A 23,434-nucleotide genomic window follows, 5' to 3' on the forward strand; every position below is an offset into this window, starting at 1 on the left:
GCTGTCTGCCTCAGTTTCCAGCCCCAAGCTCCCAGGTTTCTTCCTCAGTTTCTTTCCTGGCTGTCTCCTCCATGCCACTGGGCTTTTCCCCTTGCACCAGTGACCTCGAGTAACCCTGGGACCTCTTGACCTTAAGTAACCCCAAGCCTCAGTTCCTCAGCCAGCTTCTCTCTAGTCCACCAGTTCTAATCCTGGTTCTGGCAACTTTCACTCCCTACAGTGTAACTCTCTCTCTCTGTCACCTTAACCTTCCCCCAAGTATGCCAGGTACCCCAAGCACACACATACACACTGTATCATCCAAGTTAGGAACTTACCTGTGTGTATGTGTAGGTGGGTTGTATGTGCGTGAACTGGTGAGTGTGTGTGTGTGTCATTGTGTGCAAGATAGACAAATTAGTGATTTGTGTATGTGTACTGAGCGTGCAGGTATGGACAGTTGATTTTTGTCTAACTTTGGGGTGTACAGTGTATGTGCTTGAATTAGTGATAGATATGCATGTGCTTAGGCTGGTTTGGATGTGTATGTACCTGAGTTGGTAGTGTGCATGTGTGTATGAACCCAACTGACTTGTATGTTTGTATATGCGCAATTGTGTCACACCCTCCTGTCTAACAGTGCAATATTGAGACCCTGAGATTTGGCCTGACCCCACAGGGCAGCACCTAGAGGTATTTAGAAAAAACATCTAAAGCTGTGTGAATTGCCAAATCTTTCTGCATCTCTCCAAATCAATTTGGAGGGTTCCAATTCAATTTGGAGAGACTAAAGGGTCCTCTGATTCAATTTGGAATCAGAGGTTCAGCCACTGAATTGGGCCAAATCTCCACGAAATCAAATCAGGGACCGAAGCTTCACACAGCCCTAATAGGTATTAAGGATCTCCCTCAGAAGTCTTTTACGTCAGACCCTCTTCACAGTTCTGGCCCTTATCCTGCAAACACTAACATGCTTAACCTTTTACAAAGGAGTAGTCCTTTTGAAGGTATAAACGTAAGCACAGGCTTGGATTCATTAGTTTAAAGCCCTTTGATTTCTGCTTCCTGCTCTACTCAAACTTTAAAACAAACTGTCTGGGATGGGCAGTGGCATTTCTATTCAGGAACTGCGGAGGGAATCAATTGACTTAATGGCTCATTACCTGATTCCTGCTAATAACTCTTCACTCCACAGCTGCTAAAGGCATTCCTCCTTTTTAATGGCCTTGGTGTTCCATTTATCAAGCTAGCCTTCCTTTTGCAATTTTGCTGTGAGCCATTCCTGGTAATCTTTCTCTCTTATTTCACAGCTCTGCAGACTCTTTTGAGTTCTAGCTAAATACCTTAACTCAGGTGTGATAATATTAACGGAGGTGAGCATTAATCCAAGTGTGAAAATGACCGACAGTGAAGTAGTGGATGTATTGTCACGAGGCTCAGGAAGGCTATATTTTGTTTTGCAAATCTGAATAAGAGATGTACATTTAAATATAATGACTGCAGGACTGCAGATACTGCAAAAACAGTATCTTTTGACAATTTTTGCTAAGTTTGTTGTGTATTTTTAATTTTATATACAATCTACGAAAGCTGTATTCCAACAAAGTTTTATTTGCTGTTGCTTTGATCTTAAACTGAATATTACAGAGCAGGACCCCTAGCATATTCTAGTTTCTCTTTAACTGGAGAAAAATATGTTACATTTTATGTGATGACGCACAACACCATCTGCATCCCACTTTTCAAAATTCTAGACCTGCCCATGCTAAAGCCCTTCTGTAATTATGTTCTTTCATATTTCCTTTTATCTCCTTTTTCTCCCTCAACATAAAGAAGGGTATAGGTACTGAAAGATCACATTCACATACCCAATCCCTTTCTACATTTTCCCAGCTAACGACTGTCACATGTACATACCTATGTACCACAAAAAGACTGCTGAAAATAAGACAAGACTGAAAGACATGAAAATTAATTAAACTATAACTAATAGTAAAGCCTCTCTCTAATAAAGCTCAAAAGAGGATTGAAACGATATGCGAATTTGAACAAAAGGCTGTTTATATCTGCCTGCTGTGTGTATTAATTGAAACATGGTATTTCAAGCATTAACGGTAGAAGGGATGCAACTAGTCTTTCCCTTTACATATACTCCAATGCTCACAATCTCATTACCTGGGTTTTAGTTTCAACATTCTAATCCTTCAAAACAATGACTAATCTTACACTGCTGAACCAAACTGGAGTCATATTAAAGGACAGAAGTGAATCAGTATTAGATTTTTTGAGACCTCTACTCCAGTGGTTCCCAAACTCTGGCAGACTGCGCACCACCAATTTAAAAGGATACAACCTTAGGTACTGCCAGCAAATTTTTGTCACATAAAGTAATTATAATAAATCTGTTAATGCACACCACTGGCAGGTGGTCTGTGTACCACTGGTGGTATGTGTACCACAAATTGGGAACTGCTGCTATACACATTTTGCTTTCTGTAACTGTATTCATGTGCAACAACTCACAGTAGAATTAGCATTAGAAGAGCACCACTGTTCCCATATTTGGGAATTTGTTTGTGTGCATTTATAGCAGAGCAATATTATTAGTTTGGTTTTTCTTTATGTTACTCTTATAGTTATTGTTTCCTGTTGCACTGGATCAAATTTGGTTGTACTTCATTAGGCTGTCAACATTCCCTTGTTGATTTCTGCTTTCTCTGTGGGCTGAACTTCTACCCCTTTTTCAGAAGAACACATAGACCCTGAATTAGCATTCAAGCTCAAGCTCTTTCTAGACTTTGTTTTTACTAGCAGCTTAGAAACTGTAGATATCCTAAGCTACCTACCTAAACACATCTGTTCAAGATCCTTGCAAGATCTTTGTTTGTCTAAAACAGTTATTCTCAACCTTTCTCAGACTGAAGGCACCCCTTGTTAGACTCCAGGCCCCTCTCAGAATATGTAAGTTTTAACTTTCACTGTTTTTCAACTATGGAAAAATAATTTCCACGTGGGCTTGTCTACTCATTTTGCTTTTTTGTAATTATATTATGTATTTATTTGCAACAGCTGACAGTAAAATTAAAATTAGAAGAACTCCTTTTAATGCTCCAGAACCTATTTTATAATCTGCCGATTCCTAATGTCCCAGATAATATGTAAACAAACTTCATAAGATTTGCTAATTTAAAAAATAAGCACTTTGTGCATGACCTTATTTTGTTCAAAATGCCTATGTTTGCTCTGCAGGTTGTGGCTGGGTAATAACAGAAAAAGGATTAGGGAACATACACACATAAGTGAATACACATCTCTTAGGCATTCAGCAGCACCACTCACCTGCCAGTGGAGGATTATACTCCAGATCAAACCAAGCGTTAATTTATGATTTCCATCCACTATGTCTGTGCTTCCAATATTCACCAAATCAACCTATTAAAGAAATACAAAACAAGAATTTAAACTGATTTAACAATTACCATAAGAAAGCTTTTATTTATTTCTATTCTTATAAAAAATAAGTCTTTCATTTAGTAAACATTTAAAACATGTTAGATAAACAGGACAATTAATGTGCTGCCAAAAAGCAAGTAGAAAAGTTAATGATACAAAGTTGTAATTACTTCAGCTTTAAAATTCTATGAAAATGTAACAATATAACAATGAAATAAAATAACACCTCTTATGCTAATGAAATGTTAATCAGGGATAATTAAATGACATAATTCAAGGAAATATACACAGGAAGACTCCAACAACTTCAATGATGCTACTTTCTCTATTAAAAAAAACAAAGAAAAACCCTGTAGTAGTAAATCTAATTCATTTAGCAGGAAAAAAACCCAAAAAGAATATATATTCAACATAATCATTTTAACATTGCTATGGGAGCTGCAATGCTTTCTTTATCTGACTGTATGCAACTTTTGTTTAGTGAATTCAGATACAAAAGAATGATATCCCGGCTGCTTTAAAATTAATAAAAAATGCTGCCACGGATGTCAGAAGAATGACGATTTCTCACGTACATGTTATGCAGAAGGTAGAGCATTGTGGCACTTTAGGCTTCCTATACACATGTTCATTGGCATTCCAATTCAAATGCATCAGAGCTGACTCAATTAACTGAGTCTTCTCCATGCCCTAATTAGAACACTGCAGCATTGCCTCAGTGTTATGTGTATTAAGCCCCTGCAAATTTAAAAATGGCAGTGGGGCAATTTAAGTAAACCTCATCAAATGAAGTTTAGACAAAGCATTCCACAGACACTTTTAAATGTATGGGGGCTTAATATTTGTGACACTGCAGCGTTTTAATTAGAGCGGCTGCCTAAAAACTGCTCAAATTAAAATGCCTCCCCCTACCTCCGAGCATGTACATAGCTTTAGAGACTAATTGGTTTGGGAAGGAACAAGTTTTTGTAGGCAACCACCTACCATATTTATTCAATTATAAGTAGGGGTCCTGGTTTTCTCCGATTTAAAAAAATACCCAATTTTTGGTTAAAAAAAAGTAACCCCAAATCCACATTTTCCCATGATTTAAATGAAACACCACTATAGATATATATATATATATATATTAGTGACATTTAATTTAAATCATGGAAAAATGTGGATTTGGGTTTGTTGTTTGTTTTTTAACTGAAAATTGGGGATTTCTTTTAAAGTAGAGAAAACCAGGATCTCTGATTGTAAGATGAGTTTTTTTCTTCCAATCAGCATGGGGAAAAAGCTCCTCATGTTACATTCTGATACAAGGAAACATCTTTAAACGCATTTTTTATCATTAAACTGCTTCCAGAAGTCACTCCAGTAATTTTTTTTTTTAATAATTTGTATTCGAGGCCAAATTAGCCGAAACTAATTCCAAATCCAGGAGTCCAGAACCATAAGTGGCCCTACTACCTGCAAACATCCTCCACCCACACCTGGGGCTTCAGATGTTTCCAAAGCCTTTGGCGGGCATCCTACATGCAGACCCAAATCTAGAGGCTTGGCATTCAGATGCCCCAGAGTTTTGCTCGCCCTTAGCCATAAGGCGCTTGGAGCAAGCAAGGGAGGAGATTCCCATTTCCATAAACTGGGCTTAAAGCTGCTGCACCTTGGCAGGTACTGAACCACATCAAAAGAGCAGTTCTCCCACTGGGTGGTTCAGGAAAACTGCCTTCTTGGACACAGATAGTATTTCCCCTGCCAGGTTAAGAAGCTACTATGCTTGATCTCAGCCTTCAAGAGGCTAAGAAGCCACATTTCAACTTCTTCACTCCCACAACTGAGCTGTGCCTTTCTTTCCCATTTCCAGTGATTTCCAGTTCTTCACCAGCCTTAAATGTCTGGCAACCATCACCAATAGGGCTCCAAAGAGTTCACCCAGAATCCCTCTCTTGCTACCTCTCTCAGCCTGTTGTATACGACTAATGTGGCCCCCCCACCTTACGTAAGTTGCAGCCAGACCAAGTTGTCCTGTGCCTCATTTGCATATACATTTTTAGAGGATCCCAGGGCTCATAACAAGAAAACCTGGTTCCAGTCATGAGTGGGGGGTGGTCAGCACATGGATCCTTTGTGGGTGGGTATCTAGAGTACAAACGCATACTGAGCAGTGCTGAGCTGTGGGGTCTCCGTGGCTTGAAATGCTGTTAATTCTGCTGGGACCCAGCCCAATGAACTATATGGTAAATCATGAGCCTTTTGGCTTTGGACTAATAACATGCATATTTTGTACTATATATACTTATATGGCAGAGGAAATACCAGGGCCATGAAGGTGGCAGGGGAAAGTACTCTGACTAAGTAGGTGGCTTAAAAATGGCTTTGTATAGTGGAGGGAGCACCCCTGTCTGCTTGTGGACAGGACTCCCTGCAACAGCCTCATAGTTAGCTTCCCACTGGCCAGCTTCCAGGGGAAGGATGTCAGCTACACACTGACTTTATGGAAATCCCCAGGAGTCTTTCCTGCCCAAGTGCAGGGGGTGAACCCGATGATCTGTAAGGTCTCTTCCAGCCCCTAACATCTATGAAACGAGAGACTCCTCTCAAGCTTGCTCTTGTGGCCATATGGCTCAGGGCAAGTGAAATTTGGGGCCATCTGAACACCAAGGTTCCAGGCTTGAGCCTGCACATAAGATGCCTTCCAAAAGATTTGGAAGTATCTGAAGCCCCAGGCTGAAAAGTCTAGGGTGGAGGATACTTACTGGTAGTAGGGCAACATAAGGTTTTTGAATGACTCAAAAGATTTGGAACTGATCTGGCTAATTTGACCAGAGACATACTTAAAAGTATGTTTACCTGTGCTAAAACTTACTGCAGTTTCAGAAAAGATAAAATACACCTATTCTGAATGAATTAAGTCTAGAGGCATGTTTATTTCCAAGTCAGCATTTTCAATTTTGTCCCTCACTTCCATGTGTTCAGGGAGTGCATGGTCTAACAGTAAAGGGGAGAAGGGACTGCAGGGAGAAGTTGAATGGGGAGAGGGCAAGTGGGCCATGTGGTCCCTCCCCAATTTATTTTTCCTGCTGTAGCAGTAGGAAGGGGACAAATTCAAGGCAAACCTCCAATAGTTAAATTCTATACCTGGAAAATTAAAACAAATTTGTATTTTTTCCAAATATAGAATCTAATCTGGGGAGGGGGTTGTTCCATATTCAGGGGTACCTTGTACTTGAGTAAATGCAGTACTTATACGTATATTCACTCACATGTATTGTGTCTTAATAATAAAGGGTTAAATCTTAGTTTTACTCTGAGCTTTGCTACACAGCAAGGGTTCCAGTACATGACCAAACCCAGAGAAGCCAGGTAACACAGAAGAAAAATACCAGTAGAGACCAAATTCTGTCAGATGACACACACAAGCATTCAAGAAGAGGCATATCCAAGACGGACACCATAGGTTGGAAGCTATGCACATGTGGCATGGCAGGGAGCATGATTGCTGGGATGGTGGATTAGATCCCATCAAGTCATAAAGTGAACAAAGGCCTTAGACCCTAAAATGCTGTCTACTGGGGTTGAAGTGAAATCAGTTTAAGCTTTGCCTTCATAGGTTTCCAGTTAAGAAATCTGTAAGACTTTGACCTGGACATTTTTACATAATTTTACACAGAACTATTCTCTCAGTTTAGCATCTAGGCTTAAGGGTTGCTCTGGGAGGCCAGTCCAACAATCCTTGTTTAATCAAAGCTCTTCAGCTCACTTAACTAGGAATTGGTCTGATCATTAAATTCCTACCAAGTGGGAATGTAGAGTGATTAAGGGAGAATGAACCAAAAGGGGAAGTTCTCTCTCCACTAGCCAAAGCTGAAGGGCGAGCCAGATAAAAATAATGTTCATCTAAACCAGGAGAAGGAGGAGGAGGAGTTCTACTTATAGAAGAGGAGGGGGAGGCAGCCTTCCATAACACTTTACTTTAAACTCCAAGGATATTTAAAAAGCAAGGTTTAGGATAAATAACATTTACTGTAACCCTTTATCATAGTCCATCTGTTTACACAGACACAAGACAATCCCCTCTTGTTTTCTAGGTCTATGGCGTTTGGAGTTAAAACCACATGATCCCTTTATAATCTTGCTTTCAAAATATTCAGTGTCATGATATAGCTCTCATGTGGCCCCAGTCATTGCTTCTGAGACATTCTCAAAGCTCAGGAAGGTACTTATATGTGACAATGCAGAGTAAATGGGCTCAAATAATGACAACTTCTGGAAAGGTATTTTTGTAGCAAGAACTTTTGACTTTAAAATAGTGTGTGATGTGCATGGGAGCTGAGGAAGCCTTAAGAAATTAATAGGGATATTTTTTAATTGGCGTAAACAACCTTAACAGTCAGTACATTTTCTTAATTAACTAACTAACTAACTAAAGATTGTTTCTTTCTATTGGACTGGCATGTGCTAAACTTCTACATGCATTACAAAGGCACGCTAACTGTGTGCTAGAATTTGAATAAACAATACACTAATAGAGTTTGATAATATCCATTAAACAGAGACTTTAAAATGTTTACAGAATTAACAACGTGCTGGATGTAGGTATGAATGAAATGAAAATCTATTTAGATGAATGTCTGATTACTATTTTTTTTCCAAAATTATATATCATCTGTATATTGCACAATGGATCCTTATAGTTTTATAGATTTGGCAAATTGTTTTTATATTTTTCAATTTAAAATATATGACCTTCTAAATGGATAAAAGAGGTCTTTACACCTCTCACGTAATGTCACTTTCATTTATGCACAAATGCACAGATAGGTAAAAATGACCTTAGATTTATAAAATCAATGAATCTATGCAGCATCTGAATGCAAGCACATTGAGTGACCTACTATACCTATCAAGAAATCCAATATAATATGTGGCTGAGAATACATTATTATTATTCCATCAGAGCTTACTGTTAGGTTTAAGTGAAAGTTATAATTTATCTGAATTTATTCTTGAGGGGGATATGTGATATAATTAGGTGGCTACTAAAAGTGTCTGGTAAAGTTATTGGTCAATTAGAATGCTTGTAAGAAGAAGATATTAAGAGAATATTTACTTCAACATTATAAGCAGCATATTGGCCTGAAAATTCAATCTTGACAGAATAGAACTGACTGTTCTTTTTGACCTGATTCACTTCTTTAATGTTATTATCCAACAATCACCTAAGGAAATTTATTAGAAATTGTTTCACCAAAGGAAAAACTCAGGTTTTTTGGACTCTGTTTAATCATATTCAGAAGCTAGACATTTCATGAGTTGAAACTCTGATGGATAGCCTCACTTTATTGTAATTAACATTTCAAAATTTATTTTAAACACCACCAGATAATCAAAATGTGTGCTTGTTGATCAGTTCCATACAGCATTTAGGATATACTTATTAGTCAGACAGTTTTTGGCAGCAGAGGTTAAACCATTTTGATTATATCCATCACAAATGGCTCATGCTGGAGCAGAACCCAGTGGTAAGTTGAATCCATTTACCAATACTGGTTTCATTATAAGGAGGCTGCAGAAACTGTATCACATATTCAGGGTTTGAGCTATCACTTACAAAACATGAAGCATGCTGTCTGCAGAACATTCTGACCCCATCCAGATGATTACTTACGTTATTTTTCTGCAAGACCTGCAGTGCTTTGTTGACATTGTTCAGAGCATGAACTCTTGTGGAACCCTTTTCTTTTGCCTGTAAACCAAATAAAATAACACTGACTGCCCAGCATGTAGAGTAATATATATAGAGATATTGCTGTACGTAATGAGAACATTTCATTATCCCCAAGGATTTGTGTTTTGCAAGTTTATGACAGTATTGAAGAGGATATTATTATTCACTGTACATAGTCACACCCCCAAATAATAAATAATAATAAATAAAAATAATTTTGAAACAAACCGGATCTTTAGTTTGAGTGCTAATTTGGTTTCTGACATTTTTCAGTGAACATATCATCGAAATGTATATTAGAATCAGATAAATCTGGGTTGTTTTTATTATGATTAATCTTCAGTTCCATGGTACAATTTAGGAACATTACCATGACAACCAAATAGATAAGCATCAGCATGTATAATATTTGCAAGTATATCCTCTCTGGAATTTGACTCAGACTGTCAGCTTGTTTTTCTACATTTGTGAGAAAGTTTAAGAGAAAAATCTCAAGCTCACAAAAAGTGAAAAGGAATGCAACAGACAGTATTAATTTAGCATTTACATCTTATTGGGCATGTCTCCACGAGATGCTGACTGAGCAGTTATTACTGCGCAGTCATTTAGTACTTGCATAACCAGTACTGAATGACTGCACAGTAACCAGCATTACTGTGCAGTAGCGTTCCTGTAAGGTTGCCTGGTGATACTAACTGCACAGCAGCAATGAGCTACTACACAGTGGGCATCTCATGTACGCGTGGCCAGTAAGTGTAAGTTTTGACGCCCTTTTAATACAAGGCACTTTGGACCTCAAGACAGACATTAAATGTCAAATTTGTTGAACAAAGCTTTTGTAATTCTTAATTTATTGTAAAATCAAATGTATACATTTGAAGCATGTTGTTTTAGTTGGCAAAGCCTTGAGCTTCTTAAATGTAACTCGACAATGTATGCATAACGTAGTGCTGGTAGAATAGGAAACTTCTCCCTAAAATTCATACTCAGTTTTCATTCCTGCTTGATTTAGACTTTCAAAATTAAAGGTGCTGGGTGCCTCAGTTCTCAGTGGGACCTAAACATGCTCAGTACCTCATGGAGGCTCCCATTGCACCTGTGTCACTTAATGAATAAGGACTTAAATCGTACTGTAAACTTAAATAAATCGTACTATATATAAACTATAAATCATGCTAACTATAAATAACTGTGTAGTGAGACCTGCAAGGGGCAAGGATTTCTTAGTGTTATCTCTTTTATTGGGCCAGGTATGTAGCTGGGTAGTTAAACAAGCTTTTGAATGCAAAGAAGAATGTGTTGCATTTGAAAGCTTGTCTAACTCTATCCCAGTTACATAGTTGGTCCATTAAGAGAGATCACCCTAAAAAATCCTTTTCTCATAATTTTTGTACCATCATGGCTACAACATCACTCTGACACTAGCAAGATCTGTAAATATGTAAATATACACATACGAGTTTTTGGCCTGTAAGACCTTCAAGGAGCTCCAGAAGTCTTCGTCCATCTCGAAAATCAGTAAAAAGGTCTTCAATATGATGTCTCCCAAACTAAAATGAAACAATAGCAACTTGTTAATTGGAACAGTGAAGGATAAAAATGCCAACGTGACATAATATCGTCATGTCACAGCGTGAACTCACAACCAGCAAACTGGAAAGTAGCTGTGCCACTTAAAGATTCAAAATGAAATGTCTTATATTGAAGAAATTCTTCTTCTTTGGAAAAAAGCTAATTCAATGTGATTCATAGTTTCATAGATAGATGTAGGGTCAGAAGAGACCTTGTAGATCTTCTAGTCCAACCCCCTGCCCTGGGCAGGAGAGAAAGCTGACCCCAGCCAGGTAAACATCGAGCCTCCTCTTAAAGACCTCCAGGGTAGGAGCCAGCACCACTTCCCTTGGAAGTCAGTTCCAGATCCTAGCCGCCCTGACTGTGAAGTAGTGCCTTCTAATGGCTTGTCTAAACCTACTCTCTAGCAGCTTATGGCCATTATTTCTTGTTACCCCTGGGGGCGCTAGGGGGAACAAGGTCTCTCCCAAACCCTAGTCCCCCCTAGTAAGTTTATAGACGGCCACCAGGTCCCCCCTCAGCCTTCTCTTGCAAAGGCTGAACAGGTTCAGTCCTGTAGCCTCTCCTCATAGGGCCTGCCCTGCTGTCCTTGGACCATGCGGGTGGCCCTCCTCTGGATCCTCTCAATGCTGTCCACATGCCTCTTGAAGTGCGGCACCCAGAACCAGCTGCGGCCTGACCAGTGATGGTTTCTCAGATTCAGAATGGAATTGAGAGATCCCTGGCTCCATTAAATTATTTCCTATGTCTGTCTGCCTCTGTCCAAATCAATATTTATGAATATTGCACCAACCACTGGGATCCTGCCCCATCCAGGACATTCTCTTTCTTCAACTCCACCATCCCCTCCAGTCTCCATATTTTTCCCTTCAAAAAAGCAAAAATTTTCCTTTTATAGAAACAGAGCAAATTTTGTACCCTGAGAATCCACCACAAAACCTCAAAATATTTTTTTTTGGGCCAGCCCTAATGCTTAATGCTGCTCATTCAAAAGTCTTCTGAAGCTCTAACACCAGCATGGGCAAAGAATACATATGCTGCCATTTGTCTGGCTGTCAAGTTTGTCAAATGATTCTGAACAGATTCATAGATTTTGCTTACTCCTTTCAACCTTTGGTGGATTTTCTGTTTAACAAATAATGGTTAATCATCCCTGTTTCCTGCATTGTACCCAGCATGACTATAATCTTTGGTAAAATGTTTTACAGTAATAGGACGAGGATTTTCATAATTTATGATAGGACATCAGATAATCATTTGCTGGGACCATGAAAAACCTACATGCTGTTTATGCTGTGCTGAATAACACTGTATAAATTAGCATGGGCATTCGTTACATGCTTTTGGTATTCCTTTTGAGTACCAGATATCAGACAGTGATGAGATGAACCCAGGGTCTGTAGGATGAATCAAAACAAATACTCAGGATGATGCCTTGCTCCTCATTGTTAGTTGTTGGTTAGTGTGACAGGGGACCCTAACCTCCTGTTAATAAAAGGAAGAAAAGGACAGCTGACTGAGGACCAGCAATGGAATCAGCGTCTAAAAAGGAAAATCAGTAGCTGCGAAGCTACAGGAAATCTGCAGGCCACTTATCTGGAATGAGATAGAAAAAGGAATGGCTTATGAGGGCTGGGCTCCAGGCAGAGGATTAAAGAGTAGCAGTGGCAGAGTTGAGTGGGCTGCTGAAATTAGGCAACTGAGTAACCTACTCCACTTAGAGCAGATCCAGGCAGTAGAAAAAAGTGGCTACAAGATAACATAGAGCACAGTCTGCAAAAGAAGCTGGCTTGGCTACAAGGCAGTGCAGAGGGTGGTTGATTGGGGGAAGCTGGTCACAGAGCTGTGAGTCTACCTACACAGGAAGGCAGACTGAGAAGTGGCAAACCCGTAGGCTGGCTGAAGGGCTCTGTGCTGCTGAAAAGCACTTGTATTTGGGTCCTTTGGCCCCATTGAGCATGGCCATCAGCAGTGAGCCGAGTTCACTGCCACCCCCATCCTCCTGTCACTGCCTCAGCTCCTACTGACTGCCAGACCTTGCGCTGCTCTGGTCCCAGCTGGATCCTGCATTGCCCCTACCCCTACTAGACTCCCCTCGTACTCTGGGTTGGATCTGACCTGCAAGGAGTCCCAGGGCCTGGATCCAACCCCTAGGTGAGTTTGACACCCCTTCCCTAGGGTAGGATCCTGGGAAACAGGATACACTCATCTGGCATGTTTATGCCATTATACTGTGACATATTTTGCATTTCAGTTGAGTTCAAGCCCATGTGATGCCAAAGCTAGAAATCAAACTTCTTTAGGTCAGACCATGTCTTTAAAGGTTGAAATGAATTGGGGTTCTCACAAACAAGACTTCTGAAAAATATTTAATTTGCAAAAAATAAAATGACTATTGATATTGAAACTTCTAGTGCAAAATCCAGACGTTCAAACTAACTAAAGTTGTAATTTACAAGCAATGTAATCATTTTGATGGGGGATGGGGCAACATGGGTACTACAGCTCATGGTTGGCAGCCTAGAAGTCACAAGTTTGAGGCCATGGCAGAAGCAGTCAGGGTGTAGTCCTGTCAGATTTCAACAAATCTGCAAATTCTACTAAATACTTTGTCATAAAGACTTGAAAAAGGAAAGGAATCATTTTGATTCCAGTTATCATGTAGGTAAGATCCGAACAGCGACAATGGTACTGATTGCTTGCAAGACTAGAGCTCCTAGTCACACAGAACAGGGTTTTTTCCCCTTTTTTCCCTAGTAAGCATAATCATTAAGCCAACAGACTAAAAGACAGAGTTAAGTAACAAAATGTGGAGTGAAGGTAATGAGCAAAATCAGATTTTATAGAAGAAGAAATATCACACAGTCACAAAATCAGTGCTTAAGGACAGTTGTTGAATTAACATCTATCACAGCGTACTCATTGAAACTCTTAAGGAGACAAGGTTTACCATGACACTGTCAGGGTCCATTTTTGCTAAAATATGTCAGTAAATGAAGACAGAATGTCATGTCATTTTGACAAAAAAAGCACACAGAAGGAAAACAATCTGCAAAGAAAGTGACTACTGCTAAAGAATGAAAAGACATTCTCTGCTTGCAGGGATATTACAACATACTGTTTTTTTGTGCTTATCCTTATGTTGTAAATCACTTTGGAAGATGCAGCCTTCTTTTGGTATTCCTTTGGAGAGATTTTGTACCTTTATATTATCATTCCACTAAAATGACTTCCTATTGGTTGGTCTTTGAGACAGAGCGTTGCCATAGAGCCATATGTGGAAATGTCAAAATCCCGGTAAATTTTGAAAGGCCAAGCAATGATCAAAGGGATTTAGGAAATGAGAGAGTGTCCCAACTTATAAGGGCCCTATTGCACCTCATGCTGTGAGCTGCACGAATATGCTGTGAGCCCCATCCCCATCACGGCATTACTTGGATGCCCATGCTGTCTAGGAGCAGGCAGAGAAGGGCTAACTTGCCTGCCTGGAAGTTGGCTGCTGCTCTTCTGGTGCACAGAGCAGCAGCCATGGTGCCCAGGCAAGCAGTTTAACCCTTCCTGGCCTGCTCCTCTGGGACAGAACACATGGGCAGCCACTAGTAAGTGAGGTGAAGTAAGAGGAGATCCAGGGTGCTGGGTAGGGCAGGGGGTAGCAGTGGTACTGATCTGGGCCGGTGTGGGGGAGGGGAGGCTGATGGGGTGTTTACACTAAGGTGAGGTGAGTGATATTCTTCTTGCTTTCCAGGGTACTAGGAGACATACACAAAGAACAAGAAGGACAGGAAACCAAACACTCCATTTCAGGATAGATAGCAAATATCAGTCCTAACCTCATCATTGATGCTTCTGGTTCAAAATGGAATCAAAAGACGATCAATATATATGTATCAGGCTTGCCTTTTGGAGCTTGGGGTGAGTCCCAGGCTTGAAATCTTGCTTTTTTAATTGGTGGAGCTCACCCCCCCAATCAGGAGGCAGCCAGGAGATCAGTCACGCCCCTTTCCTGAGAGGAGGGGGAGGAGTCCCGCCCCCCGCGGGTCTGATTGAAGACTGCAACACTCAGGTACAGAAGACTTCAGGGGTGGAGCCCTGGAGCATATAAAAGGAGCTGCATGCCCAGTATGAGGGAAGCACGTCTGGGAGAGAGAGAAGAAAGGGGCTTAGAAGAGCTGAGGAGAGCTGCTCACTAGGGTGAAGCAGTAGCCCAGAAGTGCCCCTGAAGACTTCCATCAGCGGGGAACAGTAGATGGCTCCAGAAGCTAGGTTCTCAGCATCCAGCCCCTGGGAGCTGCGTGAGGCAGCTCGGGTCTGCAACCTCTGGTGTGTGGCCAGAGACACAGTGCACAGAGTAGGACGTTTGGAGCACTTGGGCAACTCAGGTCCTCAACCCCTGAAACGAGGCTGGGAGCTCAGTACAGGAGGCACTGCATGGAGGGTCCAGGAGTGGATCAAGCCTGGTACTGCATGAGGCAGCCCAGGCCTCTGACCCATAGCAAAAGGTTGAGTCCAAATAGCCAGACGGTGCTCGGGCTACTGAGCTAGCCAACAGGGCCAAGCCAGAGGCCCCAGAAGCCCTGCATAACAGAGCCCCGTTCCAGCGGACAGCGACCCCCCACCGAAGCCCACTGCAGGTGAGAGAGCAGCCTGGCGCAGAGGATGAGGACCACCTTCCAGACCTGGGAGCCATGATCCGCTCCCCTAGACCTCAGCTTCCAGGTCCTTGGCCTTAGTCCTGCCCTTTTTGGGTCCTTTTTCATGCACTCTTCCAACCAACAACATCCCTGACCCCAGGCGGGGCTGCCCTCACTGTCTCCACCCTGACTCCTCTGGTTTCTGACCCAGGGTTGTGCTGCTTGCTTCCTCAGACCTCTGGTCCCTGACCAAGAATAAGCTGCCTGATGCTGAGTGTCCTCCCAGAAACCCCAGTGTGGCCTCCTGTCCTCCCCTCCAGCTACTACCTCTGGCTCCGATAAAACTATGCCAGCTTAATGCTTTAAATAGCCAGGCTGCTGCAAAAGCCTCTTCCCCAGTTGCCAGCCCTCTTTGAATCCCTGGAGACCCTGTTCTGGCTTGCAGCTTCCACCCCTTGCCTGCCTGCGCTGGCAGGAGCTCGTCCCCATGCAGAGTTCAGGGCCACACTACTCCTCTTCTTCAGGCTCATCTCTCCTGGGCTCCTCCGCTTCCAGTCGGATGACTGGTTGCAGTCATGCTCCCTTAGTTTAACAGGCAGTTTACTGCACCTAGGCTGCAGTTGCTCCCTTGCTGTCTTCCCTCCTGCAGCTAACATTCCAGTTAGGGTTTTTTTTTTCCAATTTGGAAAACCTATTTGCTGTGAATTTAGGACTCAAGATCCAGTTTAAGCCAGGGATTTCAGAGAGATGAAACAGAAACCTTTCTTTATGGAAAATTAAAGAAGTTTGTCTTGTTGAGTTTAGAGAACCCAAAAGGGAGAGGGGATATGATACCTTTTTATAACTATGCATGTAGGTGAATGTTAGAGAAGGTAAAGAGCTTTTTAGGCTGAAAAACAACAGACACAAAGCTAAATGACTACAAATCACTGATGGATACATTTTGATTGGTACCCAGCTAATTTCTAACTATCACAGGAATGAAGTTTTGAAGCAGCAATAAACCACCTGAGCATTAATTAACTGATATCTTCCCAGTCATTGAAGTGGCAAGGCACAGGCAGTGCCTCTGTCACCACTGCTTTTAGCTGCGGCATGGGATGTTTATGATATTTCAGATATTGTTCCTTGTGGTTGTGGGTGAGAGTTTGAAGTGGACATTTGGGGGACTCCGTTCGTTACCAACTGCCTATGAATGCAAGGGAACTGGATAAAATAGCTCAGGAGACCCATTCCACTACCTGCTGTCAGAGCTAGGCAATGTAGAAATGTAGAAGCCCTTAGATGGTGGACTACACCTCAGGGTTCAGTCCAAAGGGTCTGCCTAGGGCACCTCATATCAGGTCTTCCAGGTTCTGGATTTTTTTTTAATGCTTCCAGTGAAACTTTTTAAGTAAAAAACATCAGCATGTTTTGACTGTCTCTACTTATGAATATCAGTCTTATAGATTCATAGATGTTAGGGTCAGAAGGGACCTCAATAGATCATCGAGTCTGACCCCTGCATAGGCAGAAAAGTGTGCTGGGTTCAGATGACCCCAGCCAGATGCCTGTCAAACCTCCTCTTGAAGACCCCCAGAGTAGGGGACAGCATCACTTCCCTTGGGAGCCCGTTCCAGATTTTGGCCACTCTAACTGTGAAGAAGTTCTTCCTAATGTCCAGTCTAAATCTGCTCTCTGCTAGCTTATGGCCATTATTTCTTGTAACCCCCAGGGTGCCTTGGTGAGTAGAGCCTCACCAATTCCCTTCTGCGCCCCCATGATGAATTTATAGGCAGCCACAAGGTCACCTCTCAACCATCTCTTGCAGAGGCTGAAAAGGTCCAGGTGTCCTAGTCTTTCCTCGTAGGGCTTGACCTGCAAGCCCTTAACCATATGAGTGGCCCTTCTTTGGACTCTCTCCAGGTTATCCACATCCCTCTTAAAGTGTGGCGCCCAAAACTGAACGCAGTACTCCAACTGCAGTCTGACCAGTGCCCGATAGAGGGGAAGTATCACCTCCTTGGTTCTGTTTGTCATGCATCTGCTGATGCATGATAAAGTGCCGTTAGCTTTGCTGATGACTTCATCACACTGACAACTTAGGTTCATCTTACAGTTGACTAGGACTCCTGGATCCCTTTCTGTTTCTGTGCTAACGAGCAGGTCATTTCCTAGGCAGTAGGTGTGCTGGACATTTTTCCTCCCTAGGTGCAGCACTTTGCATTTCTCCTTGTCAAATTGCATTCTATTGTTTTCTGTCCATTTGTCCAACCTGTCCACATCTGCCTGTAGTTGTTTCCTGCCCTCCGGTGTGTCCACTTCTCTCCACAGTTTTGTATCATCCACAAACTTGAACAGAATACACTTCGCTCCCTCGTCCAAGTCACTGATGAAGACATTGAAGACTATCAGTCCAAGAACTGAGTCCTGCAGGACCCTACTGCCCATGTCCTTCCAGGTTGATACCGACCCATCCACCACCACTCTCTGGGTAAGACCCTCTAGCCAATTTGTCACCCACTGGACTGTGTAATCATCCAAGTCACAGCCTCTTAATTTGTTCACCAGTAAAGGGTGGGATACCATATCGAAGGCCTTCCTGAAGTCTAAGTAAACAATATCTACCCCTACTCCTGCATCCAGGTACTCTGTAACCTGGTCATAAAAAGAGATTAGATTAGTTAGGCATGATCTACCTGATATGAACCCATGCTGGTTTCCCCTCAGCATAATTTTTCCTGCTGGGCTCTCACATATGTGAGCCTTAATAATCTTTTCAAAGACTTTACCAGAGATGGAGGTGAGACTGACTGGCCTATAGTTGCCTGGATCCCCCTTCCTCCACTTCTGGAAAATAGGAACTACATTGGTCCTTTTCCAGTCCTTTGGGACCTGGCCCATGCGCCACAAGTGCTCAAATATTCTTGCCAGTGGCTGTGCAATGACATCAGCCAGTGCCTTCAGTACCCTCGGATGGAGCTCATACGGTCCTGCCGACTTAAACACATCCAGTCCTTCCAAGTGACTCTGCACCATCTCAGGGTCAATGCTTGGTAGTCTGGTACCCAGCTATTGTCTCTCTATGAACCCACTGTGAGACTTGTTTTGCCCCTCGTTTAGGAACACTGGGGCAAATAACTCATTGAGAAGTTCAGCTTTGTCCCCCCTGTCTGTCACCAATTGCTTTTGCCTGTTCAGTAGTGGTCCTATACCACCCTGGGCCTTCCTTTTACTCCCTATATATCTGAAAAACAATTTTTTGTTATCCTTAACTTGGGATGCCATCCTCAGCTCCATGGTAGCTTTGGACTTTCTAACTGCCTCCCTACAACTACGAGCTGAGGAGGCATACTCCTCTTTAGTAATTTCTCCCTATTTCCATGGCTTATATGCCCCACTTTTTGCCCTTAGGCTGCTCGGGATTTCTCTGGTTAGCCAAGGAAGTCTCTTGGCCCCTTTCCCCCTTTTCCCATGCACTGGGATTATCTCCCTCTGTACCCGAAAGATCACTTCCTTAAGGCACAGACACCCTTCTTGGGCTCCCATGTCACCAAATCTCTTACCCTGCAGTGCGTCATTGACTAAACGCCTGAGCTCACTGAAGTCAGCCTTCCTAAAGTCAAGCACTTCCACACTACTAGTTACCTTTCCCACTGTACGCCTTATGGTGAATTCTATTATTTGGTGGTCACTGTCTCCCGGGTGACCACTGATCTGTAGGTCCCCTACCATGTCATCTTTTTTTTTAATGCTTTTCCTCTCCCATTATAGTTTCCACTCCCCCTCCCCCCAGCTCTTTCCAGGAACCTCTCTACTTTTCAAATCATAGTTTTTAACATGTGGGCAATAGTTGTGAACATGGTATTCCAGCACTGGTGTCACCAACACTATATGCAAAAATAATAGCACCTCCCAACCACTAAATATTCCCCTATTTAGACAGCCGTCAATCACATTAGATACAAAGTCCCATGCTTAAGTGATTTTCTAGAGCAAAATATACAAGAGAATAGCTAACAGAATAGAACACTGCATACTCTTTTTTCCTGAGCAGTGTTTTTAGTATACTTAAAAAGCCAGGGAAATATGATGCAGAAGTAGTGGTTACCTTCTTTTCCCCTTATGGCTTAATATGGCTGGACAAAATCTCTGCAGTAGTGACAGCATAAGGCCTATAGACCTCTCAAGTCCCACTAAAGCATTGTTTGGAATGCTTAAGTGAACCACAGGCCTCATGTAAACCCTTTGCATGTATCTAGTCTATGATGTTTAAATGCAACATTCTGAGAAAAAGTGAATAATGACATTTTGGAAACTGAATACATTAATTTTGAATATAATTATACTGCTTTGTAACCTGTGACATATAGAAACACTGCAAGTGACATATAGAAATGTCTGTGCCTCTTCCTTTTTATCATTCTAACTTTTCATAAAATATTTTTTTTTTAAATTTGTTTGAACAGTCAAGAAATTCTACATGACAAATACAGATATTTGCTCGGTCAGTATCTTTTCTGGAAAGATTTCAGAAAGGAAATAGAAACACAGCATGGCAATGTCCCCAGCAGGACATTTTAATTACAAATGCAGGACAAATACTACTTAAAACAAAAGTTGCCATTGATTTTTGAGGGGATTTGAAAGCAACCTTCTATTAGTCAGGAACTAAAAATCACAAAAGATTTGTTATGTTGCTGTATGTGCCTGATCCCTAACCCAGAGAAGCTTGGTATTTCTCTAGCAGTAGGGTAATTAAGTCTTCTTTGGCAAACAGATTGAAAGTCTTCAGTGGATCGACATTGCAATAAGTCTTGAGAAACAAAGGATTTAGAGAGGTGGCAAAGAGATATGCTGTGTTTTCAAGGTCATTGGAAAAGTGTACATTAAGCTATGTGAAACCTGAGCAGGATTAAAAAAAAAAAAAGAAGGAAAATCACTGTACTGAATAACAGGCACTTTAATCTAAATTTCATTTGAAGAAAAGCTATGCATAAAAAGGGGCCTTGGACTGTAGGAAGAAAAGTACTACTTTTAATTATGAGGAAGGAAAGTACTACCTTTAATTATGGGGGGGAAAAAGTATTCAGACAAATTCACTATGCTTTTCATATACATTTCATTACATCAGTGGTAGATTATATTTTACTTGAAAAATAGATAAATGATCAGTTGGGTACAGGATTATATGTGGTTTTTAGACAATATGGGTGGGGAAGGGGACTCAGGAAGTGGAGAACACAAATTGTCCATTTGGTAAAATCAAGTCTGTTGTTGTACCTAATAGTATTTCCACCAGCAGTCTGAAGCAAACTGAAACAGTCTGATGATAGGTAATATGTACTACTATTGCTGAGCCTTATCAGGAAAATATAGGTTCAAATGGTCAATGAAATAATGCTTTCAGAGTGCTCCCTGCAATTAACACAAAAATATGGGGAGTTTGGAGAGGGGGTAAAAAAGTAGTGAGAAAGAGAGTTAGGGAGAATTAGAGACAAGGGTAAAGGGGAGGGAAAGCCAGTGGCTGAAATGAAGAAGGAAATGAATAAGAAAAATAGGCAAGCCTTTCTAGAAATGACACCGACATCTTAAAACAAAAACCTAGGAAACAGAATTCTGTCGCCAAAATGTTAGTTCCTTTGATTGGAAAGAACTAAGGACTTAAAAAAAACCCCTCTATACTGCAATGAGGTAAGTGCTGTTTTAACCTGCACTCCCTCCTGTTAAAGAAAGGTCAAAACACAGGCAATTCTGTTGCTTTAGCTGACATGGCTGTTGGCTGTGATTACTAATCTTTACATGACACAAGAAGAGCTGAAGAAAATCCAAAAGGATATTTTCCTTAAAAAAAAAAATAGCAGCCACAAAGGTGTGATGCAGAGGCAGATAAGATTTTTGTGCTGTTACGGGTGGAATTAAACCTTCAACTACCATGAAAATTCTTAAGAGTGTGAATGCTAACTGGAAATCTCAAACACTGATCTCTTGCATCTTAGAAGAGAAGGTGCATATGCCCTGACTGACTGATTATGGCTATGTCTTACAATTGCAAGGTCATATACGATTAATATTTACAGGAAGACATGGTCACTTGAGATTGTCTCTTCTCCCTAAGTATTATATGTGAGTGAAGCACAGTTAGAGCACTTGAAGAATTAATGTAATTACAGTTACATACTCCAGAAAATAAAATAAGAAACTATTATTATTATTATAAGATTGCTGTACTATCTAAAATGTACTAGTTACTTTCTAAATATAGAGGGGGACACAGTCTTGCCTCAAACAGCATAAAAACCAGGCAAACGAAGTGAGAAAGGGGTGCAACAGAGAAAACAGAATGGTGATAGGCAAATATTTCAGAAATTACAAGTGAATTTCTGGCTACATATTATTATCTTACAAACCCTAAGATACTAAGCATACGCCTACAACCACGTCACAGTGCTACCACATTATTTTTGGTAAAATAATTATTACCAAATTATTATGGGGCCCTGCCTGGCCACTCCTAATCTGTATACTCAAACTTGGAACTGAAATGATGTGAATGCTCCTTGCTGCTTTTTTTCAAGATCTGCATACCTCCATCCTTTGAAAATGGTATTTGACAGGTAGACACAGAACGTCCTCACTGTCTATGGTCCAGGTTTTTAACCTGCAGTCCAGAAGCAAGTTCACAGGGCAGCAATCTTGAGAGCAGTGTGGAGGCAGTGTTCACATACCTAAACTATTTTGCTCCCACCACCGCCATCCTCAGCGTCAGTGCTAGTGTCCAAACAAAACCAAAATGGAAAAAGGATTCCATCCAGGGAAGCTGCAATGAGTTTGACTTACATTTTCATCCCTCCTACTTATTACTCTATTACAAATTCAAACCTTCAAAAATCCTGAGAGTGATTTAAAATTAGGAAATAAACTCAGTTTCCTAAAAACTGTGGTTTCCTATTGGTTTATGAACTTTACCTGCACTCAGTTACTTTTTCAAGCATTTCCTTGCAGTCTTTAGAGCTAGAAACTTACTTTTGTTTTTATATAAAAATCAAGATGCTCAATCATTCACATAAATACAGGATCTGGGTCTTTTAGATAACTCTTCAATATTGGAAAAAAACCAACGGATTAAGTAAGACTGCTACTATTTTCTAAATTCATCTAGCATACATATTATTTTTCTTGATTTATAAAATAAAGGTTGCATATACTGTAATTCTTACACCATTCCTTTAAAAAAAAGATGACTAATTAGGTTTGAGGCAGAAGCAAACCCTAAATTGAGGGGAAAAAAATCTGACTTGCAGCCTTTCATTGCAGACAGGTATGCATTTAAATTATACTCTCCATTCTGGGACAGAGTATACTGGTTAAGTGGATCATTACAGTGAAGTTATGATTTTCTATGTATGTAGTTTATTAGCTGCCTACTATATTATCAGCTCATCTAGGGCATTTTCTAACTTCTACTACGTGGAGTGTTCTAGGGGAATGAACAGAAAAAGGAAAGGTCAGCAAACATTGAACACTAAAAAGAAGAATGTGACATGGTCCAAGAAATGCCCAGGGAGAAACTGAACACTATTTATTATTAAAGATAGAAAAGTAGGTTTGTTTCAGGAAACTACTAAAATTAAGGTCAGAATCCTGAAAAACTTTCAAAATACGTTTAAGTTTCAGATCAAACATGCTTTGCTGCTTTGATGAATGGGCGCCAGTAAAGGGAAGACAGACACATTTAGAAGGAACAAGACATTTATAAAGGATTGGCCAAAGAATGCCAAGGGAGTATTAACCCAACTAGGACCTTCAACTAATCAGGCTTTTCTTTCAGTCAAAACATTTGATGACTTACTCTCTAAAACAATAAGGAAAAGCAGCACAGCTGATCACAACAGATCTTTCAGTTCAAGTCAGTTTTAATAAAGAGGGATTATTAATACTTGCTTTTACCCTGCTAAATATATTAAAGGCTGTATTTCTTGTCCTGACATATTCATTTACAATTTGTTTAGTTTTATGGAAAAGTTCTGAGAAACTTACTGACATTTTCCCCTGACTGATGCCAGATTATTATTGCAGCATCAAAAGTTATTGTTTTGGGCAT

General features: G+C 40.9%; 1 protein-coding gene across 1 annotated transcript in view; it reads right to left on the reverse strand.

Annotated features, from left to right (window-relative positions):
* DMD (dystrophin) overlaps nucleotides 1-23,434 on the reverse strand; it is a 2,221,918-nt gene that overhangs the window by 1,982,153 nt on the left and 216,331 nt on the right. Inside the window, exons 2-4 of the mRNA XM_019523954.1 lie at nucleotides 10,606-10,698; nucleotides 9,089-9,166; nucleotides 3,319-3,411 (exon numbers count right to left, since the gene is read on the reverse strand). The gene's annotated coding sequence lies outside the window, so the exon portion shown is untranslated. The remainder of the gene's footprint in view (nucleotides 1-3,318; nucleotides 3,412-9,088; nucleotides 9,167-10,605; nucleotides 10,699-23,434) is intronic.

Source organism: Gavialis gangeticus, unplaced genomic scaffold (assembly GCF_001723915.1).
Source record: "Gavialis gangeticus isolate Ggan-Ray unplaced genomic scaffold, GavGan_comp1, whole genome shotgun sequence".
NCBI classification, from domain to species: domain Eukaryota; kingdom Metazoa; phylum Chordata; order Crocodylia; family Gavialidae; genus Gavialis; species Gavialis gangeticus.